Source organism: Coturnix japonica, chromosome 1 (genome assembly GCF_001577835.2).
Source record: "Coturnix japonica isolate 7356 chromosome 1, Coturnix japonica 2.1, whole genome shotgun sequence".
Classification (NCBI taxonomy): Eukaryota; Metazoa; Chordata; class Aves; order Galliformes; family Phasianidae; genus Coturnix; species Coturnix japonica.
The window spans coordinates 74,183,419-74,196,012 of NC_029516.1; the positions used below are offsets into that span (position 1 = coordinate 74,183,419).

The following is a 12,594-nucleotide window of genomic DNA, read 5'->3' on the forward strand; positions in this document are numbered from 1 at the left end:
TGCCAAAACCTCATTAAAAAAAACCCGTGTCCGTTCCTGCAGTAAGTCAGACAGTTGCCCCACTTGCTCCCTTTCCAACACGTTCACTTAGAATTTTGTGTTCTTGAAGTGTTAGATTGCTATTTCAGTTCTTCCAGAAAAGAGACAGATTTCTACAGGCAGTGCTGGCTTTTGCTGAAGGTGAGCTACTGGGCTGAGTGAACCACTGGGTCAGTGCTTTGTGATGGCTCCTCATTTACATTTTAAAACAGGAGAGGGAGAAATGAGAATGGAAAAGGAGTGTGTGTGAAGAGAGAGTGGGCCAGAAGAGGCTGTAATGTTAGACAGACTCTTTAGAAACCTTAAAAACCTTTAAAAGTAAGTTTGCAATGATGTGTAAAATAGTTCTCAGTGTAAAAATCTGTATTGATTTTCTTCTTTGTTTGTCTACAGATTGTTCTCAGAATAGAAAGCCTTTGACATTTTGCCTTCTTGTATACTTAAATCAGTCATTTGTGTCACCTACTCTTACATGCGTGTGTGCTTTGCCTGATCTGCAGAGGCTGACTGCTTGCTACTTCCATTTGTAGAGTGGATAATGTGTTGGAAAGCCTCCTGCAAAACTGGCCGTTGTGGGATGAGTTATGGTAGGGAAGATCTGCTTTAGGTGGTGACCAGAGTGGGTAATGCTAATAGCTGGGTGTTGTAGTCTAAGATGCAGCTGATTGCCATGAATGCCAACTTGCAGGAGTCTGATGGCTTTCAAAACTTAAAGCTTTCTATGTTGTTAGGACCTGGAGATTAGCTTCAGAGTCCCTGTGCTCGTTTGCACTCAGAAAATTGATTTCATATTTCGGTTGCTTTTTTAATTCTTATTTATTTGCTTTGGTGATGGTAGTCCCAAATAACCTGCCTGACAAAATGACATGGAAACAAGCTGCTCTTGAACATTCCTTGTGCTTATTTTATAGCTGCTGGGGTCAGCAAAGGCTTCTATGGTCAGAGACGGAGGGTACTTAAAAGAACTTTGGGGATAGGATGAAGAATGTTGACTGTTCAGCAGAAAAATGCAAGTGGAAATCCACAGGGTCCTTCTCAGCTGCTGAAGCTGAAGGAGCCTTTGCAGCACATGTGTGGCCTACCTCACTGAGCTGATCCTGAGCACCAAGGCTGTGTTGCGCATAGCTCCTTCTCCATAGTACTCCCACTCCACAGCGTGCTGGCCTGCAGAGGGGGCAGCTAAGCCTTTTAGGAATCAATTGCCCAAGGGCAATGAAGCAAATAGCATATGGTTCCCAGTGGCTGTGTGCAGGGAGGCTTACTAAAGCCATATTTTTAACAGCTGCCTATAAATGGCCCATTTATACCTTTGCATACATCATCCCTTCACCTCATTCCTTTTTATGTGATGTCTTATGTGTAGATTTGTCATTTATTCTCCAACTGCATTTTGCATTATTACAGTTTAATGTTATTTGAAGCTCTTTCATACATATTTGAGTTCACTGATGTAAATGAAAAATGATAAATAATCAGCATACTTGGTTTATCTCATGACATGAAGATGTTCTATCCTAAGTTTGCCACTTGTTGGGTAGGATCAAGAACTCTATCAAGTTCAAGGAAGGGATCCAAGTACTGTCAGAATGACTCTAGAGTCAGAGTCCTTCAACATCCCTTCTTTGCAGTTTGGCCCCATTTGTGCCTCAAAATATGAACCATTTAACCAGTTCTACCCCTGTAAACTGTGTGACTTACATGTTTGGTTAAAGATCCAAGAGCATCCTGTCTCTTTTTCTTTCCCCCCCCCCCCCCCCTTTTCTGAGAACAGTCATCTCTCATTTTGGCTTTGTTTGAGGATGCTCTGTATGATCTCGAGGGTGTCGCCTCCTCGACCCTGCATCTACTGCTGACTTACGATCTGTTACAATCTATTAGAAATCTTGAGGCTTGAGGGCAGAATTTTGTGTAGGGATAAAAGATGCTTTCATGTTGGTGCTGTGGGATATATATATATATTTTAATTCTTTCTCTCATTCTCCATTTCATGAAAATTCATTAATCTGTGACATTTAAAGACTCTGTCTGAGAGGTGTCTGGAGCAGCGGCCGGCTGCATACATCAATAGTTTCTCAGAGTCTGGCACTCTGTCAATATTTGGGGGCCTCAGTAACAGCACTTAAATGCACTGCCTGCCAGCCGTCACGCTCTTAGCATGTCTGTAAGAGTCTGAATGAGCGGATATTAGCACGTCAAGTCCTTTCACAACTGGCAACACTTTAGAGACAAACTGCTTGGTAGGTATCTCTCCTCTTCCCTCCCCTCTTGTTTTCTGGCATGCCTTCTTTGTTTATCTGATATGATTTATGTATTTACACACAAATATGCATCCTGCAAGGAGGCATTATAAATCCCGAAGCTGGAGGTGGTATTATGGCATAATCTATATTAACAGTGGAAATGGGCTGAAGCTGGATTTGGACCCAGCACCAGATTAAGCTTGAGTTGACTCCTGGGCCAGTTGAGTCAGGAATGGAGTTTTGTTTGGATTTCACAGTGCCAAAATCTTTAGAGTTTAATTCCAAATAATGAGAATCTTGGACAAAAATTTTACAGGAAGTGCTACTGTGGCAATATTTCAACCAGCTCCAAACCAGAAGTGGAAAACAAGCCATTTCAAGACTTGGGTTGTATTCAAATCAAAGCTGTTAGAGCAGGTTCAGAATCCAGACCTTCTGTTCCTTTTTTAATCCTGTCCCACTGCATAAATTGGATTCACAGCTGAATATTACTCTAGAATACCCATGAAACCTCCCTGTTTAGTGGAAAAAATCAGGGAAGCAAAATACAGCTTTTTCTTTTTTTTCCCTGTGTGGTAAGCACAGTAAAAGATATTTTGATTCACAAATATTCATTGTGCTCCTCCCTTCCCCTCTTTTATTTTATTGAATATTACGATCAGAGAGTGATCGGTGCCTTTTATGATGCATTCATGACTATTTTCTCTTTATCCATTGTTTGCCACCTTTTGCTTGTGATGCTGCTGCGACTGGGGCTCTGAAAACATGCTGTCTAGAGATGTGAGTGTCTACAGTGTCTGTGAATTTAAGATGGCTTCTGAGAGCTGAAGTTTAGGCAGAAAGCAGTCCATGAAACTCCATCTGAATGTTTCTAAATATCCTTTTTGTAATATTCTTTTCTGTTCATATCTCATGCCATATATACCAAAAGGAGATGAAAGGATGGCTGCAGTGTGAGCCCTCCTGTAGGCACATATCCATGACTGAATTTTGGGAACAAATTCTTTGAAGAATGAATGTGAACTTGGGAGCACTCTGAAATCCCATCCTTATCATTCCTTCTTTACCACATCCAGTAACACCAGCCAGTGCCCCTCAGCTGTGACCTTCAGCACATCCTTCATTGCTAGCTGGAATCAACAGCTTCTTAATCCCTTTCCAATAACATCTAGAAACTTCTTTCAGTAAACTTCCAACCTTCCCCCAGTAACACCTGCCAAAATTTGGCACGACAACAAAACAGACAAAATTCTTCTGCTAGAACTACCTTGCAGGAGTAAGTCAGCAATATATATATTCATATATATATTTAACTATCCCTTCTCAAACATTTCATTGCTCTTTTTAACATATCTGATATCTTTATCTTGAATTTTCCCTTTCTTCAGCTACGGCTGTGTCTGATCTCCATTTTCCTGTTTGTGTCGCCAGAACACCTGCACTCATACAGTATTTTGTCACCTGTTGAAAAAAAATAAAAGGAAACCCCTGTGAAAGTTTACAAATCTCTCCACTGAGGTAGTGAGTAACAAGGGAGGCATTTATCCCTGCTCCAGGCCGGCAGCAAAGGGAAAATAAACAGGCTGAAGGCTTCCGTTAATATTGGTGATGCTTCTGGCTAGATGGCAGCAATGGCCAGTAAGTACAATCAACAGAGAGAAGGATTTATTTTTAATTATAATAATTGCTTCTTTAGCATGGCATGGAGGGGAAGCAGGGGCATTAGCGTGCGTGCGGGAATCGCTGACTGCAGATGTGGCCCTTGGACAGAGCACAGTTGTGTTGATGCTGAACAGCAGGGCCTGGAAGGCTTTAGTGGTCCCCTTGCAGGAGGCTGTGGATGAGGCTCAGCCTCACAGATGAGCAGGTTGTGAGATGGCAGTGGTGTGTTTTTGCCTGTTAAAGAGCAGAAATCAGAAAGATGGAGAGAAAATGGTACTCCAGGATACCTGAGGTGCACAGGACTGGGCCCGTACAACAAATACGATCATGCAGTTATTCTCAGTCTGCACTTTGTTCTGCCTTTTACGGTCTCAGCAAATTAGCACTCGAGCTCACAGTAACCCACGCACCTTTTGTAACCAGGGAGTACATCTCATGACATAATGGGGCACATTTTCAACTCTGTCCCCAGTGTTTTAAAAACGTGACTGATTTTATTGTCTGTGACAGCCCCGTACGCTCTGAAAAACCTCCCCACCCCCAGCCCTCAGCACTGCACGTCAAAGTTGAAGAGTTCGTCATTTCACGTTAGTTTCTAGATTATTTATTTTCTAAGAAACTCTAGTCACCTCCTGGGTAAGCAGTTGGGCCCTATAAGGGGGATGGAGTCTCCAAAGCAGAGGCACTCTGACCTCTTTCTTCCAGTCTCACAGACTTCTTCTACCTCTTTACAGATATGCCCTAGGACTGCATTAGGAGCTTGCATTTCTCACTCATACCAATTGTGATATTGTGGCCAAACCTCACAAGGATGTAGAGGTTACCTGCTAGGCATTTCACCAAGCAGTTTTAAAGCCACCTGTCTTGCCCTCCCTGAAGGGCTGAATGGATTTATCCCCAAATAATGGGGATATAAAAGTGCCAAGGGGATCCAGGGCTTCAGACATCATTCATTACATGTCCCCATTGGTTCCTAGTAGCAGTAAATGAGATGCTTTCTTTTACCACTGGAACTGATGACACAGGAAAAAACTAGACTTGCCATCCATTCATATTTTACCTCTATTAATAAGTAATTAATTAAAAAAGAAAATGATGGTCCCATGATGGGCCACTAAGTATATGCATGTGAAACTATTGGCATTAAAGAGATTTGATTGCAGTCAAGCAGTTATTTATATTATAATAAATCATGAAGACTCCAGTTAAGATAAGCAATCTGTTATATGAGATGCCATTCAGACACACCTCAGGAGGTGTATCTAATGCTTAGATTTGCTTAGAGGTGAAGGACAGACAGACAGCCATAAGGAATGAAATAACTCACCTTGGATGCGCAAGCTGGGATGCACAACCAAAACCAGAAAGCAAATCCCCCACCTCTCTGGTCAAACCCACTTGCATTGGTCAAGTGAGCTTATTCACTGCTGTGCATGTCTGACCCACACTGTCTTCTCCCATGTAGAATGAATGTTATAGAAGACTATGGCCAGGGCTGGTTTGCTGTTCTGCACTAGAAGGAAGGCCATCAGAAATAGCCCTAGAGAAGTCAGGAGCTGGTGGACTTGTAGTTTAGCCCTTAGATTTGAGTAAAATTGTTGAACAGGATATTTTCTGTGCCAAAATCTGCTTGTCTCAGATAGAAGATAGCTAAACCTATTGAAAATAGATAATCTGAGAAAAAAATTAAAAATATTTTGTGTCTAAACAAGATTTCTGAGTTTGTTTTGAAACAAAGCCTACTTTAATTATAATGTATCTAACACAAACAAATAGCTACCCCATTTTATAGGACTCCCAGGTGGTGGTGTTGTCTTCCTCTCTGTGTTCACAGTTTGGTCACCTACTCAAATCAGTTATTTGCACAAGTCTAATTCTAACTAGAACCTAGGACCCTGAGGACTTGGACTGTATATTTTCAATACAGTACATATTTCTAATGTCAAATACCTTGCACAGTGCTCCATATACAGTAATGGCAAGCAGTCCAGTACCGTGGGGTGATGGGGTCACTGGGGAAGACCCAGCACTATTTAGCTCTTTGTTTTCTTTGAGCTGCAGTAATATTTTGGAAGGTATTGCTTACAAGGTAAAATCTGCATTTATTTGAGCTACTTACAAATGGGATTCACTGAAAAGGTATCATTAAAGGGAAATAAAGCAGAAGGAACAAAAGGTGCATTGTCAGCAAAGTTTGATATGCAGTCACTTTCAGAGAACCTCGGTGCCACAGGAAAAATGTCATCATCTCACTCTAACACATCCTCTCTCCCTAAATGCTGAGAAACAAGCAAATAAATACAGGGGTTGTTTGTGAAGTACTGAGATGCAAATAGCGACCAACTATATCGTTGACTATTTCCAGTGTTTCTACCTCACAAATAATTTGGCTTTGTTCCTGTGTGATCATTCCTGTCTTTAAACAATTTCATTGAATGCAAAACCCCAGTGTCTGTTTATCTGTGATTGACTTTCAAGGAGAGGGTACTCTAGTATCTGCTACTTGTTACTTACATAGCTGGTAAAAATGGAAGGAGTTCAGAATTTCTGCTGTTACATTTTGGCAACTCTATATCATTAGTCTAACCTCAAAGTTCAGAACATTCGTATAATATTATTGTGCCGCTGAGACTTGAACCTTCAACAAGTAAGATACAGGAGCACACTTTCTCCTGCAGTTACAGTCAATGCCTTATTGTAGAAAAAATTGGAAAAGTGGAATTTTTACTGCTAGTGGTTGCATTTTTCTTTGTGCACTGACTACTCCTGTACTGAGCAAAAGCTTGTCTAGATCAGAGCACAGGACTACCTACTATTCTCATAATCCGTTTCCTTTTACAAACAGCAGTGACTGATCTGAGTAAGTCAGAAGGGAACATTCACATCATATGTAGCCACTTCTCTATGAACTTCATTAAGCCTTGGACCATTAGCTCAAGATATGTGATTATTTTGTTTGTTCAAACAGCTAGACGAGCCGAGTCTCCTCCGAGTGTTTCTTTCAAGCAAACCAGCATGACTGAAAACTGGGAGCGTGCCAGAAAATGTTACGTGAAATAGTAGTGGCAGGTTCATCTTAGTGTGGGCGGAGAGAAAACTGTACCTTCTATTTTCCTACTTCAAACATGCAGTGCCCATATGCCATAGATGAGCTGGTTTATTGATGGAGCATGAAGGCTACTACTTGATCTATTTCATGCAAACAGTGTGTGTGCTGTAGATATACTGTCTTCTGGATATGAGTATCAGCTGTTGATGCAGTCTAAACACACAGCATCAATATTCAGTATGCTATAGACAATCTCATTTTTCTCCTTTATATTTAGTGTTAGTGTGCAGAGCCAAATACTTGGGAAAAAAAAAAAAAAAAGAAAAAGAAAAGGCAGAGGGGGTCACATGATTAAATTAATTCCATTAATTATTTAGAAACAATCAAAGGAAATACAAGACATCTGGCTTTAAGCCCAAACAACTCATGGCACTGCTGTTGCCTTGTAACCTCATCAGCTCTTAGTCCAGTCATCTCTCTTCTTCTTTCATTAAGGACACAGGAGATGGCCCCCCTTCTTTCCTGCCTTATTTCTGGCAGCTTGGAACACAGATCACAAGACTGGGCTATACAGTTGTCTGATTCTGTGTGCATTAAATCTGATTAGTTCTATGATGAAAAGACATTCCCCTGCATCCCCGTGGTATACAATAATGTTTGATTAGCAGTGTGTTGCAGCCATAGGTTGCATTTTTCTCAGTATAAGGAACTAGATGATATAGGAAGGAAAATACTGTTGTTATTGCAGTGCTCAAGGTCCTTAAACACGTGTGTTATATTATGCAGCATACAACACACAGTGAGAAATGGTTCCTGTCCTGAAGGGTGCTGTGTGGGGCCAGGAATTGGACAAAGTGATCCTTGTGGGTCGCTTCCAACTCAGGATATCTTGTGATTCCATAACAGAAAGGCTAGAGAAGATATAGCATGACAGGGAATGGAAGGAGTTTGCCCAGGAAAGTGTAAGACCATGGCAGAACCAGAACTAGAGCCTGGGACTTACCCAGTCCACTGGTCTAGGCATACTTCTTTCTCTGGCTGAGGGCAGTGTTTCTGCCCTTTGTAGATGTGGCCAGACATTTTCCATTTGAATGATTTTTCAGCAGAAATTCTTTTTCTTGAAATATAAAATTTGCTTGGGAATAACTGTTTTACCCAAGAAACATCAAAACAAGTATTTCCCAGCTGCTCATTCTGGAAGGGTCTTTTCCTCTGTTCTCTAGCTAGTCTACAGAAAATGTCCATGTTAGTTATCTCTAGTAGATTTTTCTAAAAGCACTTATGGGGTAAAAAGAGCCACTTTTGTTTTCATTGTCCAGCTTAGGAGTTTTTGCTCCCACCCATAGTGATTACATCCCCATGATCAGACAGTGCTGTCTTCTGTTCAACTCTGATCCTTTGTTTTATTAGTATAGGTAGCTTCTTGCAATTTAATCATGCAATTCTCACGTTGCATAGCTAACTTAGTATATTCAACTCTGTAGAACAGTTTTACTGGAGCTGATGGTTAGGATTCCACTTTTCTGTGTACTGGTGAATGTGAACCCATTTTGATTAATAGCAAATGTGTTGAAGTCATTCTCATTACATTTAGTGTTAGTGGAGGGGTATTGACTTCTTGCATTAATCCAATGAGCGTACTTTCACTGGCTACTGTTCTCTTAATAGTTGCTGAAAGTTGCATTGAAGAACTCTTGGGGTTTTTTTTGTTTGTTTTAATTAAAAGGTGTTGAAACTTCTATCACTGTAAGGTTGCCTTGGCAGTCTTTTACTTACTCTTGACTATTGTTTTGAAGATGCACATTCCCAATTGTCCATTAAAAATGTGCTCCTGAAATGAAACGAGCTTCCTTGATTCTGTAAAGCTTACTTGAGACTACTTTGTGTGATTCCATAGCCTACACTTGTCCTCAGAAAATGATGGCATCAGATGAACATATTGGCTGTGATTTTTCAAAGTATGCAGTTAACCACATTTGATTCCCACTGCATTTGATGTGTGTTAACGCTACCTTCAACAAAGGCAGCGTTAGGCCCATGTAGAAGGCTTTAAAAAACAAACTCCACCTCTAGCACCCTGGGCTATTTGCAGGCAAGAACATATTGTAGGTGCTTATACTGCCTTACAGGGTGTTTGTTGAAGTCACTTAACCTGCTTTATGAGTAATAGTGCATTTGTTGCTACAATAGGTACGTTTCTCTAATGTTGTCCCTTTAGGTTTATCATATGTTTTCAAAATATTGTATCCTTTAAAGCTGAATTTAGGGAAATATTCTCCATATCCAATAACTCTCAGCTAAGGTATTCCAAGGTTTAATGCATTTGTTTATTTCCTCATTCTGAAGCCAATGGCTTTTATTTTGTTGTCTTCAAATGTAACCAGTTTGTTTATGTAAAACTTACTTTCTCTCTCTCTCTCTTTTTTTTTTCTCTCCCTTTACTTTGCCTTTTCGTAACATCTACATGGCGTGTTGATGGCAAGAGCAGCAGTGGTTGGCAGTTTTCCTCAACTTTGCAAGAGAGAGAGAGAGAGATTTGGTTGGAATGAAACCTTGCTCTTCGTACGGTCCACTTGAGATGCAGCTTTGAAAGGTATTGTCCCATTTTCTGTCTTGAAACCAAAGGTGAAAACCACTAACAGGTAGAGATCTCAGTGCCAAACCACCTGTTAATTCACTGCAGAAAAGCCCTTTGGCTATTTGATTTTCAGTATATCCACTTGGAACATTTGTGTGGCAAATAACCGCAGTATCTGTCTGTACCTGTGATTCTGGTAAATAAGTTGTTTGGGAATGTTTGGATTGAAATTTAGGTTGTTAGACAGATAAAGACTTTTATTATCATAGTCTTACTTTTTGCCTGGATAGCATTCACCACTCATATAATTGAGACTAATACTGAAAGTACCAATCCTGAAGTAATATTCTGTGCATGGTAAAGTGAAAGGAGATTCATTTAAAGTTCTGTGCATGGAGAGTCTAGATCTGCTTCATATTGGTGGTCAGAAGTGAGGTGTATGGTGAAACTGTGAAAATGAAAGCTGTCAATTACTCTGTAAGTTGTAGTAATACTTATCTTTCAAAATCACTACAATTCAGAAAATCATTTTCGATTGAGTTAAAATGTTATCCTCGGAGTGCTACACAAATGCTCCTTCTGAACCGTGCATTGCAATAACAGCCACTGTTTGTTAATATGGCATTAAAATTTTGGACTCCACCCACAAAAATTAATAACATTTTTGAAATAAAAGTGATGTAGGATACTGACACATTTATGTCCATATGTTCTTGGACGTGTGTCCTCTCCAGTGCAAGATAAAACTAGAAATATCAGATATTCTTATTTTTCTTATTTCCTGTAAAGCCATACTGAGAAAGTGGGAGAATGTAAATGATGGCAGATTGACAGGCCTTGGCCCGAGGATAACTGCACAGCCGTACCATATTTTATATTTTCGTATCCTCTCATCTATTCTGTTCTACTAGTAGTACTAGTTGACTTCCATCAATTCACATAAATGCAATTTAGAACAGACTTGGCCACGCTATTTACATTTGTGCAGATTGCTCCATGCTTGTGCAACCATTATTTCCCATGGATCTGCAGTGTTGTCCAGTGTCATGCAATGTTTCCATATGTATTTATGACTGGTTAAAGCATGAAAAGTGTTTTGAAACAACATGACAACAGTAAAAGCTTCATAGTAACGGGGCTACCCTTGGCTGTACATATTATATCCAATTAATGTGGTTACTGTGCTCTGAAGCCCTTCCAAAGCTGAATAAGATATTTGGAAACCTGGTTAAATACATTTTTTCCCCCAATTTTTCTAAAGATCTCCATTACAGATGCCAGAATGATAAGGAGACACTGAAATACATACCTTCGGCAGCAGTAATAATGAGGGATGTGAAGTATATCTCCAAAATCCAAAGGTGTGAATTCTAATCAGCAGTGAACTCTGCAAGAATTCTATGTAGTAAAACCTAATTCTGTGCTGAAGGGGAACACTGTCAACATCCAGCATAAAATAAAAGATGTTCTGTTCTCTGCTGCGCTATCTTGAGCCAAACTCGGGATCTAAAAGTGAAACAGGGTTCTTTCATCACCAGTCATAAAGATGCTGTAAGTCAGATTGTTCCCCTAGGCAATATTTGACAACGTAGTAAATTGAGCTTTAGGAACTTTCTACAAGATCGAGAACTCTGCCACATCAAAACACAGAGCATAGATCCATTATAAATTCATTCTTTCTGCTGCAGTTTTTGGAAATGTTTTGATGCTTTGACTTGGTACTAGCAAACTGCATACCTTATTCGGTATCTTGTGTCCCCCACTGCATCATTAAAACATGAAAGGGCTGGCAGAAATGTGATCTCATGCCCTCATATGATCCACATGTAATCTGCACTTTAGAGTTATCTGGTAGTGCATGGTATGTTAATGTCAATTATGATCAAGCACCATCGTCTGTTAATCCCCTTCATTTTGTCATCTTCCTACTTCCTTATTACTCCAGTCTTCCCAGAATATTGCACTGGCAGCAGTAAGAGCAAAAGCTGATCTGTGTTCAGAATGGGATCGGAAAATATGCTAGATTTTGTGTGTAGGTATCAACAGCTCCAATTCAGTGAGGTGTGTTGAGAAGAGTGAAAAAAGCTAAGTCTTGTTTCTTTCACTGAATGGAGCTAGAGTGGTACAGGAGAAATACAAGGACAAATTCTGTTTTATATAAACTCTAGAGAAACTAATGGATGGATAAAGCTTCAGAGTTTTGATTTTAGGATGAGTTTGAGCAGAATTAAAATTCATCTAAAATCCTTATTGTTTTTCTCTGCCCTCTTGCCCTTTGCTTTTCTGTGTTGTGTGATGAATGCTTCATGCCCAGATTTTGCAATTGCAGCTTTGTGCTTAAAAGCCACATAGACACAATGAATGTCTTTACTAAATTATATTTCAGAACTCTTGCAGGGAGTTTTGCAGTTTGGAAAGACAGAGCTGCATGCAGAGCTTTTCACTTCAGAAATGTTATGTACTTGGACCTATACAATTTCCTTTATGTTGGTAGGCAACGATCATACTCTCAGTCAGATGATTTTGGTCTTTGGGAAAGAAAAAGGGAGGCAGAGAAGGGAAGAACTTTCCAATGATGTTGATGTAGCTGTCTTTCAAACCTACTATTTGGAATTTGGAGAAGTTTTTTATTTGTTTTCCTTCTCTCTCTGACCTAATTAATTTCATGGGACCTCCCCATGGACATAATTTATGTGACAAATGAATTACATTAAAATTTGCCGTCATAGTATCAAACCTCTTGTTTATGTTAAATTTAATATGTTTTTGTTGTTTTCGCTCTGTAAATATTGAGCTACCAGTGATAGTTTGTTTTCTTTATTTTTTAAATAATTTTGGATATATAGCAACTTATTGTCAGTATTAAAAATATTTGAACACATAAATAATTGGGAAAAACTTTGTAATTAATCTGCATTTAGCAAGAGTTTTCTAAAGTGGCACTAGCTTCTCCTTTCTTAAAAACGTAGGTTGTTGTAGAAAAGAGTCAAATAGTTACTAGTATATAACTGTACTCACCAACTACA

At 39.7% G+C, this 12,594-nt stretch overlaps 1 protein-coding gene across 8 annotated transcripts in view; it reads left to right on the forward strand.

Annotated features, from left to right (window-relative positions):
* The window catches only part of ZBTB20 (zinc finger and BTB domain containing 20), a 447,669-nt gene that overhangs the window by 263,319 nt on the left and 171,756 nt on the right, over positions 1–12,594 (forward strand). For 7 of the 8 annotated variants that reach the window (XM_015875890.2, XM_015875917.2, XM_015875875.2 and 4 more), the window contains one exon: positions 9,479–9,583. The gene's annotated coding sequence lies outside the window, so the exon portion shown is untranslated. Of the gene's footprint in view, positions 1–9,473; positions 9,584–12,594 lie in introns of all 8 variants that reach the window. The other variant, XM_015875884.2, reaches the window with a different exon arrangement.